Raw genomic sequence first — 22,103 nt, forward strand, 5'->3', positions numbered from 1 at the left:
GGAGACCCTCTCCTGGAGGAGGGAGCGCAGAGGAACAGAGTGGGTATGGGTCACACAGGTGCCATCATCTTCACTCTGCATATGGAAACAGCCAGGGTCACACAGCCAGTGGGTGGAGGGGCTGGGCCTTGAACCTGAGTCCGTCTGAATGAAATATGAAATATGTGTTCTTTCCTTTGCTCAACTCCCAGCTGTATCAAGGATCTGAATCCTGGAGGCCAACTCCTCGGGGACCTGACACATTGCTCTCTGGACTCATTTCTTGTTTCCAGGATGCTCCTTATTGGGGCTGCAGCCAGAAGTGTGGAAAGAGCCCCCAGAGCAAGTCCATCAACCAGCCACAGGTAAGGTTTCTGGGAAATAGAGCTGTTTGTGTGGGTCCAGGGAGGTGGGAGACAAGAGAGATGGAAACCCAGTGTCACCACACTTACCTCCACTCTCTGATACTGGGTCTCACTTCCCCATCTCCCCACATAGCACTTGGAGCATGGGACACCAGAGCAAGCTCTTTCATTCTATACAATGGGGACTGTGGATGGTTGGTTATTGAAATTCATTGACTTAGGGGGCCCTGAGTGGTAAATGTGTGTGTGGTGTGCCTCAAATAGTGTGTTTCACCTTGTGGACACCCCCTCAGAATCTGCTGATGAGGACCCCAGACCTTTCTGGAGACTGGGGCTGCTGCCTGGACACAGGATGATGCTGTGTCCCCATCCCACCCCCAGCATCTGTGACTTGCAGGTGTGGCTCCCAAAGTGGATCTAGAACCTTCAAAGGCTTGAGAAGCCACTTGAGCACAGAGCCCCCTAGGTTTTGAGGATTTCCTCACAATGTTCAGCAGTCATCTCATTTACCTAACTTGCCATTGTGTTTAAAGCAACTTGCCTACATCAAAGTTTTCCATAGGAGGCAAGTGCACGTTCACAGAAATCCCCACGATCTTTCTGTTTGCCCTCCAGTTGCAGCCACTTACATAACACTTGGTTACATTAGGGATTGCGATAGCAAGGACTCAACAGGCACAACCTGGTTTGGGGACAAACACCCTGTAGCTCACTCAGGTCAGGGTAGCACTTCCGGTGCCAAGTGGCACGGAGGGGGGGTGCCAGTGGACAGCAGGTTCTGCCTCTGTCAGCTACACAAGGACAGATGCCCCAAGGTTTGCTACTCCTCCTGTTCTATGGATGACGATTGCCCTCCAGCCTCATCCCCTCTTCACACCAGAACACCTACCCCCACCCAGAGTTGGATCTCCTCATCCTTGTCGCTGCCCTGTTCTCACCCACACCTGGTCACCAAAACTTCTGAGAATTGAGGAGGTTCCCTCATGAGGGCTCACGGCACCCCGTTCCCTTTTTTCAGATATTAAGGTCGGGACTGGGTGAAGTGAGAGGAAATCTCCTCAGGCCCCAGGTTGAAGGGGGTACCGATAACCACTTATCAAGACAAACAACCCAATTAACAGTGGGCATAATGTCTGAATAGACATTTCTCCAAAGAAGATAGACCAGTAGCCAACAAGCACATGAACAGGTAGGTGCTCAGCATTACCAGTCATCAGGGAAAGGCAAATCAAAACCACAGTAAGCTACCACCTCAGAGCCACAAGGATATCAGTCATCAAAAAGACAGACACTCTGCCTGGTGCAGTGAATAGAATGTCAGACTGAGATGCGGAGGACCCAGATTTGAGACCCCAAGGTCGCCAGCTTAAGTGTGGGCTCATCTGGTTTGAGCAAAGCTCACCAGCTTGGACCCAAGGCTTGAGCAAGGGGTTACTTGGTCTACTGAAGGCCCACGGTCAAGGCACACGTGAGAAAGTAATCAATGAACAAACTAAGGTGTTGCAACGAAAAACTGATGATGCTTCTCATCTCTCTCTCCGTTTCTGTCTGTCTGTCTGTCCCTATCTATCCCTCTCTCTGACTCTCTCTGTCTCTGTAAAAAAAAAAAAAAAAAAGGACAGACTCTGACAAATGCTTGTGAGGATGAGAAGTCGGAACCCTCAGGCACTGCTGGGGGGTGCTGTGGGAAATAGTTTGGCTGTTCCTCAACAGGACAAACATAGAATTACCATGTGGCCCAGCAATTCCACTTCTAGGTCTGTTTCAAAGAGCAAGGCAAACATGTCCACACAAAAGTCTACACGCAGATGTTCATAACAGCATGATTCTTTATAGCCAAAGAGTGGTTCTAGGACTGGGGCAGGAAACAGACGAAACCAGTCCAGCACAACGGGAAGTGCTAGAACATGCACATACTATGTAAATAGACACGGGCCAAGGGAAAGAGCTACCAATGGCCAAAGATGGAACAATAAGAGAGAGAAAGAAAGAATTGCATTATAACCCAAAGTAAAAAATTTCTAAAATATGTACCTATAAAAAATATATAATTTGCCCTGGCTGGTTGGCTCAGTGGTAGAGCATCGGCCTGGCGTGCAGGAGTCCCGGGTTTGATTCCTGGCCAGGGCACACAGGAAAAGCGTCCATCTGCTTCTCCACCCCTCCTCCCTCCTTCCTCTCTGTCTCTCTCTTTCCCTCCTGTAGCCAGGGCTCCACTGGAGCAAAGTTGACCCAGGTGCTGGGGGTGGCTCTATGGCCTCTGCCTCAGGTGCTAGAATGGCTCTGGTTGCAACAGAGCGATGTCCTAGATGGGCAGAGCATCGCCCCCTGGTGGGCATGCCAGGTGGATCCCGGTTGGGCGCATGCGGGAGTCTGTCTGCCTCCCGTTTTCAACTTCAGAAAAAATACAAAAAAATACAAAAACAAACAAACAAACAAAAAAAACCATATATATAAAATTTAAAATTGCCTGATCAGGTAGTGGCACAGTGGATAGAGCATTGGACTGGGACACAGAGGACCTGGGTTCAAAACCCTGAGGTCGCCAGCTTGAGCACGGGGTTGCTGCTTGAGTGTGGGATCATATATATCAGTGGTCCCCAGCCTTTTTTGGGCCACGGACCGGTTTAATGTCAGAAAATATTTTCAGCCCTGGCCAGTTGGCTCAGTGGTAGAGCGTCAGCCTGGTGTGCGGAAGTCCCGGGTTTGATTCCCGGCCAGGGCACACAGGAGAAGCGCCCATCTGCTTCTCCACCCCTCCCCCTCTCCTTCCTCTCCGTCTCTCTCTTCCCCTCCCTCAGCTGAGGCTCCATTGGAGCAAAGATGGCCCGGGCGCTGGGGATGGCTCCTTGGCCTCTGCCCCAGGCGCTAGAGTGGCTCTGGTCGCGACAGAGCGACTCCCCGGATGGGCAGAGCACCCCCCCCCCCCCGTGGGCATGCTGGGTGGATCCCGGTCGGGCGCATGCGGGAGTCTGTCTGACTGCCTCCCCGTTTCCAGCTTCAGAAAAATACAAAAAAAAAAAGAAAATATTTTCACGGACCTGCCTTTAGGGTGGGACGGATAAATGTATCACGTGACCGAGACAAGCGTCAAAAATGAGTCTTAGACGGATGTAACAGAGAATCTGATCATTTTTTAAAAATAAGACATCGTTCAGACTTAAATATAAATAAAGTGGAGGCCTGACCTGTGGTGGCGCAGTGGATAAAGCGTCGACCTGGAAATGCTGAGGTCGCTGGTTCGAAACCCTGGGCTTGCCTGGTCAAGGCACATATGGGAGTTGATGCTTCCTGCTCCTCCCCCCTTCTGTCTCTCTCTCTCCTTTCTAAAATGAATTATAAATAAATAAATAAATAAATAAAGTGGAAATAATGTAAGTTATTTCTTCTTTCTTTGCGGACCGGTACCAAATGGCCCACGGACCAGTACCGGTCTGCAGCCCAGGGGTTGGAGACCACTGATATATATATATGACAATGACGGTCACTGGCTTGAGCTCAAAGATTGCTGCCTTGAAGCCCAAGGTCACTGGCTTGAGCAAGGGGTCATTCACTCTGTTGTAGCCCCCACACACACACACATATGAGAAAGCAATCAGTGAACAACTAAGGAGCCACAACAAAGAATTGATGCTCCTCATCTCTCATCTCTCTCCCTTCCTGTCTGTCTGTCCCTATCTGTCCTTCTCTCTGTCTTTCTCACCGTCTCTGTCACAATAAATAAACAAAATAAAATAAAATATACCAGTAGCCATGAGTTCAAACTGACATAGATAAGTTACTGAATAAATAAACGGAGTAAGGAGACAAATCTCCCATGCAGAATTCCAAATAGTTTAAGTAGACACTCCATCCTCCAGGAGGTGGGGCATAATTCCCTACTCAAGTGTGATCATGCATAGAAAGTCCTTCCAAGGAGTAGAAATAATCTGACTGGATCCTGTCAAGAACTTCATCAGGTAGGTGCTCACTATTATTATCCCCATGTATCAGATGAGACAACTAAGCCTCAGAGAGGCCAAGTTCTATATCACCCTTTTCAACCGTCTGATCATGATTCCAGCCTGGCCTGTTCCATGCTGTACGCCCTAAAATCTTAGAGTGTGAGGGGTCCACCTCCCTGGTCAGGACTGGGAGCCTTTCCTCCTGTGTGTGTCCTCAGGGAGCTCTATCCATGCTGGGAATCCTCTCCCCAGTCCAGACAGGCTGCTGGCATTCTGCTCAGCCTTGACTATCCCCTGGGGCCATGAGCACAAAGACAGGAAGAGGGAAAATACAGGAGACAGAGAAGTCCAGATTACATCTCTGATCGTATCTCTCTACATAGGCAAAGCACCTGGCATAGAGCAGGTATTCTAGGGTGGCTCTCTTCCTCCTTCATTTGCAAAAAATTATGCAGATTTTGAGGTTCTTAGAGCCTCTTTCCCAAGGTCACAAAGCAAGTCAGGAATGGAGCCCTTTCCAACTCTAGGACCCAACAGTGACCTCCGCTCAACTCCCCCTAGATCACAAGGGTACTGTCCCTTTCTCCTGGGGACCTTCCTGTACCCACTTCACAGCAGCCCTGTTATCCCAGCGGGAGTTACCAACCTCCCTGCACTTGACCCCCTACCTCAACAGAGTGATTGTGTAAGGGGTGGGCACGTGACCCAAACTGGGCCAGCTGGAGAGTACCAGCCTCTTGGAGGCACTGTTTGGTCCAAAAATGGACACATAAAAAAACAGACCAGTCAGGACTTTCCCTAGGATTTCTCTATTTATACCACCTCTGGTGGGTCATGGGAGGCCCATCCAATTGGAAAGACACCCATTATACCAGCAGAGAGAGGCAAAGAGGTGGAGAGAAGCTTTGAGTATTCTCCAGCCTTGCCTGACCAGGTGGTGGTGCAGTGGCTAAAGTGTCGACCTGGAAATGCTGAGATCGCTGGTTTGAAACCTTGGCCTTGCCTGGTCAAGGCACATATGGGAGTTAATGCTTCCTGCTCCTCCCCCCCTTCTTCTCTCCTCTCTCTCCCCCCCCCCCTCTTCTTTCTAAAATGAATGAATGAATAAATAAATAAATAAATGGATAAAGCATCGGACTGGGATGCCGAAGGCCCAGGTTCCAGACCCCAAGGTTGTCAGCTTGGGCGCGGGCTCATCTGGTTTGAGCAAAAAAGCCCACCAGCTTGAACCTAAGGTCGCTGGCTCCAGCAAGGGGTTACTCGGTCTGCTGAAGGCCCGCGGTCAAGGCACATATGAGACAGCAATCAATGAACAACTAAGGTGTTGCAACGTGCAATGAAAAACTAATGATTGATGCTTCTCATCTCTCTCCATTCCTGTCTGTCCCTGTTTATCCCTCTCTCTGACTCACTCTCTGTCTCTGTAAAAAAAAATAAATAAAATAAAATAAAATAGTACTCTCCAGCCTTTCTCAAGGCCCCTCCTATGACTCAGTCAAATCCTTTCTGCATGGCTAGTTTGAATCAGGTTTCTGCCCCAGGCAGTAGTGCCTCATGTTAAGAACATGGACTCCAGAGCCAGCCAGCCTTGGCTTTGCATCCCCTTTGACACTTACTAGCTGTGTCACCTTTGGCAGGATAGTTCAGAGCTTCAGTTTCCCCAGCTATAATCCTCATTGGTTTATTGTGGAGATTAAATGAATTATAATAGCACCAGGCACACAAGAACGCCTCAACAACACCAGCTCTTCAACCAGGAGCATTCTGGATCCTACACCTTCTGGGACCCTTGGCGCCTCCCACCAGTGCCCACAGTCAGCCACTCTGTCCATCAGAGTAGCGTGGCTATGGTTTGCTTCCTTCTTGCTGAAGCTGGGCACTGACTTTCCTTAGTGATGAGGCTGCACGAGCCAGCCCTGCCCTCACTGGCGGACCTGCTCAGGCTCAGTGCTCGCACACGGGTTATGGCAGAAAAGCAGAGCTCATAAATCTGGCTTTCCATAGCAGCCAGCCTGGAGCCAGGGGTGGCTTGCAGACCACTGCCAGTGATGGGCACCATGAGATAGACACAGAATGCCTCTTCCCTCGGTGGCTGTGTCCGTCTCACTGCGCACGGTACCTGGGACAGTGCTGGAAAGTGCTCAGCAAGTGCAGATATTGTCATGCCCAGATGCCCAGCCTCTGCCCCAAGGACAGCTCTCCTTCCCAGAGGACTGCTCAGTTTCTCACACAAACAGCTTTCTGTCAGCCAGGCTTTCACCATCCAAGACTGGCCTTCCCAGACCAGTCCAGCTCTGCCTGAGCCCCAGGGGTGACTGCTGCTTGGGCTCAAGCTGGATATATTCTGTCTACCAACAACATATATCCTGTCCTCCAAAAACGTATATCCAGCTGCAACCTCAGGCCGTGACCTGATTTGTTTTTATTTTGTTTTTTTTTTATTTTATTTATTCATTTTAGAGAGGAGAGAGAAAGGGACAGAGAGAGACAGAGGAGAGAGGGACAGAGAGAGAAGGTGAGGAGGAGCTGGAAGCATCAACTCCCATATGTGCCTTGACCAGGCAAGCCCAGGGTTTCGAACTGGCGACCTCAGCATTTCCAGGTCGACGCTTTAACCACTGCGCCACCACAGGTCAGGCTCCGTGACCTGATTTGGAAATAGGTCTTTGCAAATGTAATTACTTAAAGATTTCAAGACTCGCCTGACCTGTGGTGGCACAGTGGATAAAGCGTCGACCTAGAAATGCTGAGGTCGCCGGTTCGAAACTCTGGGCTTGCCTGGTCAAGGCACATATGGGAGTTGATGCTTCCAGCTCCTCCCCCCCTGTCTCTCTCTTCTCTCTCTCTCTCTCTCTCTCTCTCTCTCTCCCCCCCCCTCCCTCTCTCTCTCCTCTCTAAAATGAATAAATAAAATAAAAAATTTAAAAAAAATTAAAAAAAAAAAAAAAAGATTTCAAGACTCAATCATCCGGGTTTGAGGGCGGGCCCTGAATCCACTGGCTGGCATCCTTACAGGAAAAGGAGAGGACGCAGAAGCAGGGAGAAGGTGAGACAGGGATTGTCAGCATGCTGCCACAAGCCAGGAGACACCAAGGATGGCTGGGTAACCCGAGGAGAGAGGTATGGGAAGGTTTCACCCTTGTGGCTCCAGAGAAAACCAACCTTGATTTCAGAATTCTGGCCTCCTGACCTGTGAGAGAATAAATGTCTGTTTATTGAAGCCAGCCAGTTTGTCGTAATTTAGGACAGCCCCAGAAAATACCTGCTCACTCAACGTGCCCATTAGCAGGGTAGCTGTATCACTAGGAATCTTTAAACTTTGCTTGCCCTTTGCCTAAGTAATCCATGTCCGAGTTCATTTTTTTGAAATAATTGGAACCATTCAAAGATATACCTGCAAGGGTATTTCCCACAGTTTTGTCCAAAACAGTGAATTTTTTTTTCTTTCTTTTTTTTTTACAGAGACAGAGAGAGAGTCAGAGAGAGGGATAGACAGGGACAGACAGACAGGAACGGAGAGATGAGAAGCATCAATCATTAGTTTTTCGTTGCGCGTTGCAACACCTTAGTTGTTCATTGATTGCTTTCTCATATGTGCCTTGACCGCGGGCCTTCAGCAGACCGAGTGACCAGCGACCTTGGGCTCAAGCTGGTGAGCTTTTGCTCGAACCAGATGAACTGGGCTCAAGCTGGCGACCTCAGGGTCTCGAACCTGGGTCTTCTGCATCCCAGTTCGATGCTCTATCCACTGCGCCACCGCCTGGTCAGGCTAAAACAATGAAATATTAGGAAAGAACTAAAATTGTCTCAATATGTTGAACATCAGAAGAGATCAGGTGGTCAAATGTGAAAAAAATTTCAAAACACTATATCTGTATAAAACATATTAATCATAAATAAAAGACTAATAAATTGAACTTATTAAAATTAAGAACTTCTGTTCATCAAATTACAACATTAAGAGATTGATTTCAAATGCCAGTTTCCCACTAACTGGCTATGAGACCTCAGATGAACTATTTCAACCCCCTGAGCCTCAGTTTCTCATTTGTAAAATGGGAGACTTTCTTGAGGTTTTTCCTAGTTGACTATTATTGTGTAACCAACCACTCTAAAATTCAGTGGTATAAAACAATAGCAGCCTGACCAGGCGGTGGTGCAGTGAATAGAGCGTTGGACTGGAATGTGGAGGACCCAGGTTCAAGACCCCGAGGACGCCAGCTTGAGTGTGAGCTCATCTGGTTTGAGCAAGGCTTACCAGCTTGAGCCCAAGGTTGCTGGCTCGAGTAAGGGGGGTCACTCGCTCCGCTGTAGCCTCCTGGTCAAGGCACATATGAGAAATCAATCAATGAACAACTAAGGAACAGCAACGAAGAATTGATGTTTCTCATCTCTCTCCCTTCCTGTCTATCTTTCCCACAGGGGAAAAAAAACACAATAGCAGTATTTTAATTTGCTCACAGATATGATTTTTGAGCAGGGTTGGTGGGGAGAAAGTGGCTCATCTCTGCTCCACAGGGTGTTGGTTGGGGTGGCTCAACTGGGGGCTGGTATACTGGGGAGATGGTATACCCACATGGTTGGCAAAGCTGGTGATGGCCATTGGCTGGGAGCTCAGCTGAGCTGAGGTTTGGAGGCCTAGATTCCTTTCCACATGGCCCCTCTATGGGTTGCTTGGGCTTCCTCACGGCATGGTGGCTGGGTTTTAAGAGCAAACATCACAAAAGACAGAATTGGAAGCCACCGCTTGGTCAGGTGGTGGCACAGTGGATAGAGCGTCGGACTGGGATGCAGAGGACCCAGGCTCAAGACCCCAAGGTCGCCAGCTTGAGTGTGGGCTCATCTGGTTTGAGCAAAGCTCATCAGCTTGAGCCCAAGGTCACTGGCTCAAGCAAGGGGTCACTCACTCTGCTGTAGCCCCCCGGTCAAGGCACATATGAGAAAGCAATCAATGAACAACTACGGAGCTGCAGTGAAGAATTGATGCTTCTCATCTCTCTCCCTTTCTGTCTGTCTCTATCTGTCCCTCTCTCTGACTCTGTCTCTGTTACAAAAAAGAAGTGGAAGCCACAACTTTTATTTGGCCTAGGTGCCCCTAAAATGGCAGTGCCACTTCTGCCATATTCTATTGGTCAAGAAGTCACAGAGCTCAGATTGAAGGGTGAGGACACAACCCCCCCACCCCCCGCATTTCTCAATGGATGGAATGCTAAAGAATTTATAGACATGTTTTAAAACTTCTATAGGGTTGCTGTGAGGATTAAATCAAATAATGCAACCAGTCTCAATATCACAGGTGACTTATTAAATACAAAGAGAGCAAAGACCTTTACAAGGAGAAGCCTAATGGACATCTGAGCCAAGTGAGCAAAGCTAGCATTGCAGTAATCAGACAAACCAGTATCATGACTGCTTCTTTTTTTTTTTTTGTTACAGGGACAGAGAGAGTCAGAGAGAGGGATAGACAGACAGGAACGGAGAGAGATGAGAAGCATCAATCATCAGTTTTTTGTTGCGACACTTTAGTTTTTCATTGATTGCTTTCTCATATGTGCCTTGACCGCAGGCCTTCAGCAGACTGAGTAACCCCTTGCTCGAGCCAGCGACCTTGGGTCCAAGCTGGTGAGCTCTTTTTCTTTCTTCTTTTTTTATTTTTGCTCAAGCCAGATGAGCCCGCGCTTAAGCTGGTGACCTCAGGGTCTCGAACCTGAGTCCTTCCGCATCCCAGTCCGACGCTCTATCCACTGCACTAACCCTGGTCAGGCATCATGCCTGATTCTTAAAGAACCAAGCACTTCTTGCCTCGGGGCTTTTGCATTTGCTGTTCTCACTGCTGCTGGACTGCTCTTTGCCCAGTTACCCACAGGGCTTGCTCACTGACTTCCTTCAGGTCTTGACTTCAATGTTGTCTCTCAGGAAGGCCTCCCTGGCCCCTATGTAAAATAGACACTTCTACCACCTGTATTCCCCAGACTGTTTAAAATAATTATTTTTTGCTTATTTTATACCCTCCTCCCCCACCAAAATGACATATTTCAAAGACATTTTTGTGTCTTGCTCACAGCTGTAACCGCAGCAACTAGAATGGTGCCTAGAACATGGTAGGTGTTCAGTAAAACTAGAAGAATGAATAAATCTGCTCAAATATCACCTCCTTTGTGAGATTTCCCTTGATTTCACTGATTAGTGAAGGGCCTAGACCTGGCTTCCTCCACTGTTCTCAACTTGGTGCCTGTCTTTGTCTCTGGGCACCGAACCACATTCATCTCTGATTCCCCAGCCTCACCCTCAGTACAGTATTGATCAGGGGTCGGGAACCTTTTTGGCTGAGAGAGCCATGAACGCCACATATTTTAAAATGTAATTCTGTGAGAGCCATACAACGACCCGTGTACCTTACGCATTATCCAATAAAAATTTGGTGTCGTCCCGGAGGACAGCTGTGATTGGCGCCAGCCACCTGCAACCATGAACATGAGCAGTAGGAAATGAATGGATTGTAATACATGAGAATGTTTTATATTTTTAACGTTATTATTTTTTTTTATTAAAGATTTGTCTGTGAGCCAGATGTAGCCATCAAAAGAGCCACATCTAGCCCTGGCTGGTTGGCTCAGTGGTAGAGCGTCGGCCTGGTGTGCAGGAGTCCCAGGTTCGATTCCCAGCCAGGGCACACAGGAGAAGCGCCCATTTGCTTCTCCACCCCTTCCCCTCTCCTTCCTCTCTGTCTCTCTCTTCCCCTCCCGCAGCCAAGGCTCCATTGGAGCAAAGTGGGCCCGGGCACTGAGGATGGCTCCATGGCCTCCGCCTCAGGCTCTAGAATGGCTCTGGTTGCAACAGAGCAATGCCCCAGATGGGCAGAGCATCGCCCCCTGGTGGGCGTGCCGGGTGGATCCTGGTCGGGCGCATGTGGGAGTCTGTCTGACTGCCTCCCCGTTTCCAACTTCAGAAAAATACAAAAAGATAAAGAAAAAAAAGAGCCACATCTGGCTCATGAGCCACAGGTTCCCTACCCCTGGCATAGATACTCAGGCGCTTGTAAGTCTTATTTACATCTGTCCACAGATCTGGCTTTACAAGCAGGTTTGCATCTGACATCTCTGTTAATCCTCAATACATCCTTCTGAAATGGGTGTGATCATTCCTGTTTACAGATTTTGCCTGGAAAGGAATGGGGGCTGGCCAAGACCAAGAAGCTAGGTGGGGTAGAGCCAAGCCTAGAACCTGTCTCCTGCTTCCCAAGGAGCAGAGCACATGAGAATCATATCCTATGGGGGGAGTGGGCACCTCAGAAGGAGGAAGGACCTGGGAAGAATCAGCTCCAGCAGAATTTGCACATCCAGTACCTTTAGGGCCCTCCAGCTGGGAGCTAGTACAACAAGAAGCCAGAAATCTCGACTTGGCAATTGGTTGAAATGAATCCAAAACCTGGTACAGATTCTTCCATGCACTGGATGCCTCCCTTGGCCAGCAGCTTGCAACCTTTACTCTATCCAGAGAGGGGAGCAATTTGCCCAAGGTTGCACAGCAAGAGCCAAGATCTGAGAATCACTGGTTGGGAAAAAGCAGGATTTAGGAGAGTGACCAGAGCCCTCCTCAGCCCTTGTCCCCCAAGTCAGTCCTTACCATCCACTGTAAGGCAGCCCAGAGGCCAAACAACCAAGAGAAAAACAAAACAAAACAAAAACGCCATGAGAGAAGTTAATTCCAGACACAAATAGACTGGGTTCAAACTCTAGCCCCAGCCCTTGCCTGCTGTGTTATCTTGGTCTAGGCTCTTCCCTCTCTGAGCCACAGCCTCTCCTCTCTAAAATGGAGACAGGATGCCCAGGGTCAGGATGGCTTGCTCTCTGCTCTCCAGCTGACTGATGTAGCAGTCCTCACCCACCCATGGGCCCTAGCCACATTCAACTGGCTCCATGGGCTTTGGATGCTCCAGGCTGGGAGTGTGCTTCCAATGCTTCCCAGGAGAACTCCCAGTGGTGGGATTCAGCCGGTTCACACTGGTTTGGCAGAACCAATATCAAATTTTTTATTGAGTTCAGTGAACCGGTTATTATTTATTTATTTATTTATTTTATTTTTTTACAGAGACAGAGAGAGGGATAGACAGGGATAGACAGACAGGAATGGAGAGATAAGAAGCATCAATCAGTTTTTCGTTGCGCATTGCGACACCTTAGTTGTTCATTGATTGCTTTCTCATACGTGCCTTGATCACGGGCCTTCAGCAGACCGAGTAACTCCTTGCTCGAACCAGCGACCTTGGGTCCAAGCTGGTGAGCTTTTGCTCAAACCAGATGAGCCCGTGCTCAAGCTGCCGACCTCGGAGTCTTGAACCTGGGTCCTCGGCATCCCAGTCCGATGCTCTATCCATTGAACCACTGCCTGGTCAGGCCAGTGAACCGGTTATTAAAATGGCACTTGTAATCAGGGTTCCCTCTAAGGTGGGCGCCTGGGTAGCCGTCCAATGTAGAAATCACAAATTTACATTCCTTCCTCTTTTTTAATGTTCATCTGCACAACAGTGTATTCTAAGCATCCATAGTCATGTTCATTCTGTCTGTAGGTAAAGGAATGAGATCCTATTCCTACAGTGAAGAGATAATTAATGATAAATCACATAGCCGATGATGCTCAGATAAAAGCAAAGAATATTGCAAGTGAGGATGCCAATCAAGAAGCAATATAGAGCCTGACCAGGTGGTGGCGCAGTGGATAGAGCGTCTGACTGGGATGTGGAGGACCCAGGTTCGAGACCCCGAAGTCACCAGCTTGAGCGTGGGCTCATTTGAGCAAGGCTCAACATCTTGAGCCCAAGGTCACTGGCTCCAGCAAGGGGTCACTCGGTCTGCTGTAGCCCCTGGTCAAGGCACATATCAATGAGAAATCAATCAATAAACAACTAAGAAGCCACAACGAAGAATTGATGTTTCTCATCTCTCTCCCTTCCTGTCTATCTGTCCTTCTCTCTGACTCTCTCTGTCTCTGCCACACACACACACACACAAAAAGAAGCATTATGGAAATATCTTAAATAACAGTTTTATTGTTTTTTGTCAGGTATTAATATTTTTTATTAATATTTTAAAACTCTCCTGACCTGTGGTGGTGCAGTGGATAAAGTGTTGACCTGGAAATGCTGAGGTCGCCGGTTCGAAACCCTGGGCTTGCCTGGTCAAGGCACATATGGGAGTTGATGCTTCCTGCTCCTCCCCCTTCTCTCTCTCTGTTGCTCTCTCTTCCCCCTCTCTCTCCTTTCTAAAATGAATAAATAAAAAAATTTTAAAAAAAAGTTTAATATTTTAAAACTCTTTCTTACAACATAATCTAGTTTTGTGTACCTCTTTTATTGTTCTTACTTAAGTATTATTATTTATTTATTTATTTTTACAGAGACAGAGTCAGAGAGAGGGATAGATAGGAACAGACAGACAGGAACGGAGAGAGATGAGAAGCATCAATCATTAGTTTTTCGTTGTGACACCTTAGTTGTTCATTGATTGCTTTCTCATATGTGCCTTGACCGCGGGCCTTCAACAGACTGAGTGACCCCTTGCTCAAGCCAGCGACTTTGGGTCCAAGCTGGTTGTTGGGCAGATAAAATGTATTATGCTCACTTTGTTAAAGAGGCAGTTGCCCAGGTGATATTAATGTGTGTTGAGAATTGTTGTAGCCTGAGGCTTGGTTTTGGGATTAAGCCTGTCCCACCCTTTTTGGTGTGAGGTGGTACAATCCTATCATGCCTCATAGAAGTGATTTTGTATTAGAGACTTCCCCATTATGTATATTGGATTAAGGGTTTGGATTTCTACACTATAAAATGGGAACGGAGCGGGAGTTTGCTCTCTTGGTTCCTGAGGTTAGCATGAGAGAGCAGAGAGAATAGAGCCAGCAGCGGGAGGAGGCCACATGGAGAAGGCCAGGAAAAGCAGCCAAGATGGCGGAGTACTGAGTGAGATGCCAGTTTGTACAGAGTTTGTATCTGGGATAAGGAAGGAAATGGGGAACTGAGGAGAATAAGGCTGTTGAGCTAGAAACCTTTGATTCTAGGAAACTCGGATAAATCAGTAGCTTTGTGAGCACTGAATGTGACTGGGTTTTGGAGCCCAGTGTGTATTTTTACTTGCCCGCCGGGTGCAAGCTAGATTAAAGACTATGGCCCACCAGTTTTTGGCTCCATGGTTTCTTTACCGACTGTCCGAATCCAATGCGAACCTGCATATGAATGGTCACGATGACGGCTCCTGGCTTTACACTGGTGAACTTTTGCTCAAACCAGATGAGCTCACGCTCAAGCTGACAACCTTGGGGTCTCGAACCTGGGTCTTCCGCATCCCAGTCCAACACTCTATTCACTGCGCCATCGCCTGGTCAGGCAGTTCTTACTTAAGTATTAAATGCATGAAATAATAAGCTACCTTTCAGTATATCATTTTTTATACTTAAAACAGTCATTAGGGCAGAGAACCGGTTGTTAATTATTTGAATTGCACCACTGAGCACTCCTGATCTGGTTGCCACGTAGAGTGTGCATGTCATCAATGCCTGTTCTGTCAACCTCCCACCTCTGTTGGCATGGAGAGAGCAGGATGTGTGGCTTTCAAAGAGGCCTTGCTCCGGGACAGGTCTGGTGACCCTGGAACTAACTTCGTTGTCCCCTCCCTGCTGAAGTGCCTTCAGAGTCTGAGCGGGTGCCTGCAATTCTCCATTAATGCTTCAGTCTCTGCCCATAAAGCTGCATTTTTTTTCTCTTTTTTTAAAAAACAAGTTCCCTATTCAAATTGAAAATGCCCTAGGGAATAAATCCATTGACTCCCAACAAATAATTTTATGGGCTTCTGCACTCAGCTAGGAGTGGGCGGGTGGTCTGGTTGGTTCTGAATTTTCCTCTCCAGGAGTGAGGGAAACCTTGCCTCCCATCCCCTCCCAAGGCCCTGGGGTCTATCACCTCCTCATGTAGCAAAAATGAGGTGGGGGAAGTAATCAGGGCAGAAATGCCTCCTGGGAGGTCACTGTACAGCCTGCCACCCCGCCCTACCTCTGCCTCCCTCCTTTGCTGACTCAGGACTACTCTTCTCCTCGGGCCTGGCGCCTTCAGAACCCCACACACTGGACTCCATTGCTTCCCAGGCTTCCTCTGCCCATGCTCACAGTCCTCCCAAACCTGCCCCTGACACACCAGACCAGACCTTCTGCCCACCCTCCCCAGTTGGTGGGCTCCGGTCCCATCAGTCCTTTCCACCCCCTGACCATTGGCCTGAGCCTCATGGCATGACACCAGACACTGCAGCCACCCACTGATTGGTCCCTGTCCTTTAGTCAGTCCTTCTGGCCTTTCACCCCCCTCTGTCCATGCTCCCCACCATCCCACTGGTAGGATTTCTAGAACTGTCTGGCAATGGCCTTCCACAGCTGTCCCCTCCTCTCAAGAGGGCAGCTCATCCCAGCATTCAAATCCCCACCAACATCACCTGCCTTATGTCTTACATCTGATTACCCCTGCCACGTGTGTTTTAATTCCCCACATCTGGATGAGAAAATTATTCATCATTTCTCTGAAATTAAAATTAAACCAGGTGTCCTGTATTTTACCTGACACCTCTGATGTTAGTCCAAATGCCTCAGACATCATGAGGGGTTAGTGTAATTTTTTAGTATATTTAAGTGCAATATTTGGGACATAAACCACATAATTATTCATTATTTATCTGAAATTCAAATGTAATCAGAAATCTTGTATTTTTATTTGTTAGGTGCTGCACAGGTAATGGGGACCAGGGGGCCTTCTAGGGGTCAGAGAGCCTCAACCTGGATCTTGAAACTTTGCCCTCCGGTTGCCTGAAAGCCTCCTGTTCAGTCTATGGAAGGGGCTGGAGCCCAGAGACTCCTGGGCAGGAGCTCCATAGGCCTGTCTTACCCCGGGGTCTCAGTTTTCTCCACTGTATAATGAAACTGATGGTTTTTCTGCCCTGCCTCCCAGCCTCACCCAAGGATCAAACACCTGAGGAGAGGGTACGGGCTTCTCTGTGGACAGGACACGCCCAGAGGCAAAGAGGCTGTAGGGTGCTCTGGTCTTTGGCTCACTAGAGGACCTTAAGGAATCAGGACAAAGGTCTTTTATTTTCCCCAAAGTACCTTGTAAACCTGTTAAACCACCTCAATGATAATTGACTCAGGCAAGGATCAACAACAGAAGCTAAAACCATCAGATGAAAGTTTTACATGGTATCAAAGTAAACATTCTCTTTACCTACTACCATGGGGAGACCTGGCAGGTGCCAAGGGCCAGAGGCTCGTCACCTGGTCTCTGATGCAAGTCTCCAGATGAAAGGAGACCAAAGAGACCTGCGGAGTATATGCGAGGCTTGACCTGGATTAAAGCCTGGAGCAGAAGAAATAATAGCTAGAAAGGGCATTATGGGGCAACTGGGGCAGGAGGAATGTAGACTGGGAATTAGGTCATAGTGTTGTATCAATGTTAAATTTCCTGAATTTGATCATTGCACAGTGGTGTATAGGAGAGCAGCCTTGGTCTCAGGAGCTACGTGAAGTGTTTAGAGGTGAAGGGTCATATAATGCAACTAACGCTCCATGGTTCAGCAAAAGCAAATAGATCAATAGGGAGAAAAGGAGAGAGAGGTCAAATGATAGCAGCTGGTGAGTCTGTGAGTTCATTGTATTATTCTTGCAAGTTCTCTGTACACTGGATATTTTTTCCAAGTAAAAAGTCTGAGGGAGGCCCTGGCCAGTTGGCTCAGTGGTAGAGTGTCGACCTGGCGTGCAGGAGTCCCAGGTTCGATTCCCGGCCAGGGCACACAGGAGAAGCACCCATCTGCTTCTCCACCCCTCCTCCTCTCCTTCCTCTCTGTCTCTCTCTTCCCCTCCCGCAGCCAGGGCTCCATTGGAGCAAAGTTGTCCCGGGCACTGGGGATGGCTCTATGGCCTCTGCCTCAGGTGCTAGAATGGCTCTGGTTGCAACAGAGCAATGCCCCAGATGGGCAGAGCATCGCCCCCTGGTGGGAATGCCGGTCAGGGGCATGCGGGAGTCTGTCTGACTGCCTCCCTGTTTCCAACTTCAGAAAAAATCCAAAAAAAAAAAAAAAAGTCTGAGGGAACACACACGCCGAAAGAAACATCCAAAGTTGAAGCATCTTAAAGACCCTGCAGCCTGAGCCCTGTCTGGGTAGCTCAGTTGGCTAGAGCATCGACCCGATGCACCAAGATTGCCTGGTCAGGACACGTACTAGATTCAACCAATGAATCCATATATAAGTGGAACAATAAATCAATATTTCTCTCTGTTTCTTCTTTCGTCTCTCTCTCTAAAATCAATTAAAAAAAAAAAAAAAAAAGGACTGTGTAAGCTCATGCAACTTTCTTTCTTGCAAGAGGAGCCTGAGAACAGAAGGCCTTGACCTATGACCACAAGTGAATGGCAGCTGAACCCTCCCCACTTGCTTTGAGTTCCAAGAGCAGGAAGAAGCTACCTCATCAATGTCATCTTAGGTCTTCTCTTTGCCCCCGAGGACACCCTACATTCCTGCAGGAGGTGAGCAGGTCCCATGGGAGCCAGGAAGAAACCTACCCCTCTCTCGCCAAAGAAACAGGGCCACAACTACCTCAACGTGCACTGCACACCACTGTAAAGAGACCCTCTTCTTCCCAGGGTGCAGGCTGAATCAGACAGGCTGGGAGAAGAAGAGGCTCAGAGAAAAGGGGGGCAGGAATTGTAACAGTGTCCCCTGGAAAGCAACAAGTCCTAGAGTCTCACTTGGTGGCTGTTGCACGCAAGTCCAAACCCCAGAAAGAAACCGAGGAGTTGAGGCCCAGATCAATAACTGAGCAAAATAAATGCCCCTGGGCCAGTCCCTTACCAGGGCTAGGGACAGTTGGAAGACAGGCTTGCTGGGCTTGAGACCAAGTTGCCTGGAGGGTGTGGCTGCAAGGGGTCTCAAGTGACACTGGAGTGATGACATTCCAGAGCTCATTAGCTACTATCCTGACCACGTGGGCACCCCAACCAGACAAAATTCACTCCCAGTTTTGGCTCCATTTTCAGTCCTTGTCTACTTCTGCACCAGGTGTGGCCTCCCCAAGTTCATGTGTGGCCATGGACTGGGTCACACAGCCAAGCAGGAGTCAACGTCAGTGGGAGGCCTGGCCTGGTAGGCAAGTCATTTTAGAGGGAAGCTTCCGGATAGAACCAGGAGTAAAATCTACTTTTGTGCTTTACCCAGTGAAGTGTGTCAGTGGATTGAGGCCTAAACATGGGCAGGGTTTATTGCAGCGAGAGCAAAACGCTCCAATAATGTATGTTGTGAACGATGTTAAATTTTGTGTATAGAAATAATTACAAATAAATTCATACAGATAGAAAAGTAAAGAAATGAACAGTTAATATGATCTTAAGAGGGGCAGTAATATATAACTTTGGGAGGAAAACAACTTCCTTTTTTTGAATCCACAAATACATATAAAAAATTAAAGAACAATACAAGGCAGGAAAATAGACTCCATTCTAATTCTGATTTTGTAGGATTGTTGGCTGGTATTTAGATTTTTTGTTTTTGTTTTTTAATATTTTAAAAAATTTATTTATTGATTTTAGCCAGAGAGAAAGGGAGAGAAAGAGAGACAGACAGGGACATCAATCTGTTCCTGTATGTGCCCTGACCGGGGATCAAACCGGCAACCTCTGTGCTTCAGCCCGATGCTCTGAGCTATCCGACCAGGGCGGTATTTAGGTTTTGTTTATTTAATGTGATTTAGGTGATGACTCTTTCTGGGACAAGTTTTGTGTGGTACTTCTTCATGGCTGGTGAGGATGATTAAAAGGTGAGAGCCAACTTATTTACATCCAAATTTCACAAGGAGAAGGAACTCCAACATCACATGTTTATGTCCGTGATAATCATCAATTCAGATGTAATAAGAAACATGAGCCTGACCAGGCGGTGGTGCAGTGGATAGAGCGTCGGACTGGGATGAGGAAGGACCCAGGTTCGAGACCCCAAGGTCGCCAGCTTGAGCACAGGCTCATCTGGCTTGAGCAAAAAGCTCACCAGCTGGACCCAAGGTCGCTGGCTCGAGCAAGGGGTTACTCGGTCTGCTGAAGGCCCACGGTCAAGGCACATATGAGAAAGCAATCAATGAACAACTAAGGTGTCGCAAGGAAAAACTGATGATTGATGCTTCTCATCTCTCTCCCTTCCTGTCTGTCTGTACCTATCTATCCCTCTCTCTGACTCTCTCTCTGTCTCTGTAAAAAAAAAAAGAAAAGAAAATTATCCTTATGCCTGACCTGTGGTGGCGCAGTGGGATAAGGCGTCGACCTGGAACACTGAGGTTGCCTGTTCGAAACCCTGGGCTTACCTGGTCAAGGCACATATGGGAGTTGATGCTTCCTGCTCCTCTCCTTTCTCTCTCTCTCTCTCTCTCTCTTTCTCTCTCCCCTCTCTCTAAAAATCAATAAATAAAATATTAAAAAAAAAAAAAGAATGTTAAAAAAATAATAATAATAAAAAAAAAAAAAAAAAAAAAAAGAAACATGAGGAAAATCAGGAGCTATTGGGGGAATGAGGTTCGGGATGATCTGCTCCCCAGGCCTCTGTGGAGAAGGGCACCTGTGCAGTGGCTGGCCTAGAAGGTACCTAGCCACAGGAAGTTACTGATTACATGCGCTGAAGTCAAGTTTTTCGATTTGACTACTTCCTTTGAAATATTAAAATTGTGATCATGAAAACAAATAGGAAGTCCTGAGTTCAATTCCCAGTCAGAGCACACAGGGGAGGTGTAAAGCCAGTATGCACGGCCAGGGCTAAGGCTACCATCAGAGCAGCCCGGCCCATGCAGGTTCCCATTGGATTCGGACAGTCGGTAAAGAAACAATGGAGCCAAAAACTGGTGGGCCATAGTCTTTAATTCTAGCTTGCACCTGGCGGGCAAGTAAAAATACACACTGGGCTCCAAAACCCAGTCACATTCAGTGCTCACAAAGCTACTGATTTATCCGAGTTTCCTAGAATCAAAGGTTTCTAGCTCACCAGCCTTATTCTCCTCAGTTCCCCATCTCCTTCCTTATCCCAGATACAAACTCTGTACAAACTGGCATCTCACTCAGGACTCCTCCATCTTGGCTGCTTTTCCTGGCCTTCTCCATGTGGCCTTCTCCCGCTGCTGGCTCTATTCTCTCTGCTCTCTCATGCTAACCTCAGGAACCAAGAGAGAGCAAACTCCCGTTTTGCCCCCATTTTATATTGTAGCTTCACAACCTCTAATCCAATATACATTATAGGGAAGTCTCTAATACAAAGTCACTTCTCTGAGGCATGATTGGATTGAACCGCCCCACATCAAAAAGGGTGGGAAAGGCTTAATCCCAAAACCAAGCCTCAGGCTACAACGATTCTCAACACACATTAATATCACCTGGGCAACGGACTCTTTAACAAAGTGAGCATAATACATTTTATCTGCCCAACAGGAGGTGACCATCTACTTCTTCGCCTTCCCCCTTCTCTCTTTCTCTCTGTCTTTTCCCCACCCGCAGCCATGGCTCCATTGGTTCAAATGCATCAGCCCTAGCAGGCTGAGGATGGCTCTGTGGAGCCTCTGCCTCAGGTGTTAAAAATAGCTTGGTTGCTAGGGGCCCCAGATGGGCCCCAGAGTGGTTGCCAGGTGGATCCCTGTCTGGGCACATGTGGGTATCTGTCACTGTATCTCCCCTCCTTTTACTTAAAAAAAAAAAAAAAAAGAAAACTGAAATACTATGTAACTGATCTGCTGTTTCATTTATCCTTGTATTCTATGGTATTAGATCCCTCTCTCTGTCTTTCCCTCCATGCTGTCTCCAGCTTCCTTTTAAAGCCAGCAGTCACTCTCTTCATGCCTAAATCTTCCAGAGCTTCCCACATTTCCCCACAACCCAGTTCCCTCTACTCCGGGCCCCACACTGCCTCACCCTGACCTCACATTACACCACTGTGCTCCCTTCTCTGACTGTATCTGCTCCTCTGGCCTTGCTGACCCTGTATCTGTCCACCCCGTTCTCACCTTCAGGCTCTGCCCAGTGCCTTCTGCCTGGTCAGCATCATACTGCAGGAACACCTCACCCACTGTAGGCTGGCTGGTCACCACCAGGGAGTCATATCTGGGTCCAAGACCATCATTCCAGGAGGGTAAAGCCAGGGAGTGTTTCTGGGGCCAAGATGGCCAACACAGAGGAGGTGTCCACTGTCTGGTAAAGTCATGCATTCAATAAATATTTATTGAGCTATATGCAGGAGACTTCCAAGCAGAGTCCTGCCTTTCAAGGAGCCCACAGTCCACTGAGATGGACGAGCAGGGGCCAGACCATCCCCCAGGGAACACATAGGATGACTTCAGCTCAATATTAAGTGCTAGGAAGACCACAGGGCCTGTCTGAATAGAGGTATCAGGGCAGGCCTGGTTAAGGAGGGAACATATGATGTGATAACCACACAAGCAAGGGTGACCCTGAGGCAGCTGAGCATAGTGCTCAAAGGTCTGGAAGTGAGGTCAAACTAAGCAGAGTCAGGAACAGGAATGCCCTCAGGCCCAGCAACGTGCTCAGCGGCGCTGAGGCCGGGCCCGGCGGGGCCGGCTTCTGCAGGCCTGGCCTGGAAGGCTGCCGCAAGGTTTCCGGTTTTTATTTTCGATCCCATCAGGGAGAGCGCCATCTTCCTCCCTTTCTGGTGGCGAACAGGCTCAGAGAAGGCCAGCGTCCTATCCGCGACCACACAGCAGGGTGGAACGCCGCCACCCAAGGTGCACCCGGCGTCCGACGCCCGCT

Source organism: Saccopteryx bilineata, chromosome 1 (assembly GCF_036850765.1).
Source record: "Saccopteryx bilineata isolate mSacBil1 chromosome 1, mSacBil1_pri_phased_curated, whole genome shotgun sequence".
Classification (NCBI taxonomy): Eukaryota; Metazoa; Chordata; class Mammalia; order Chiroptera; family Emballonuridae; genus Saccopteryx; species Saccopteryx bilineata.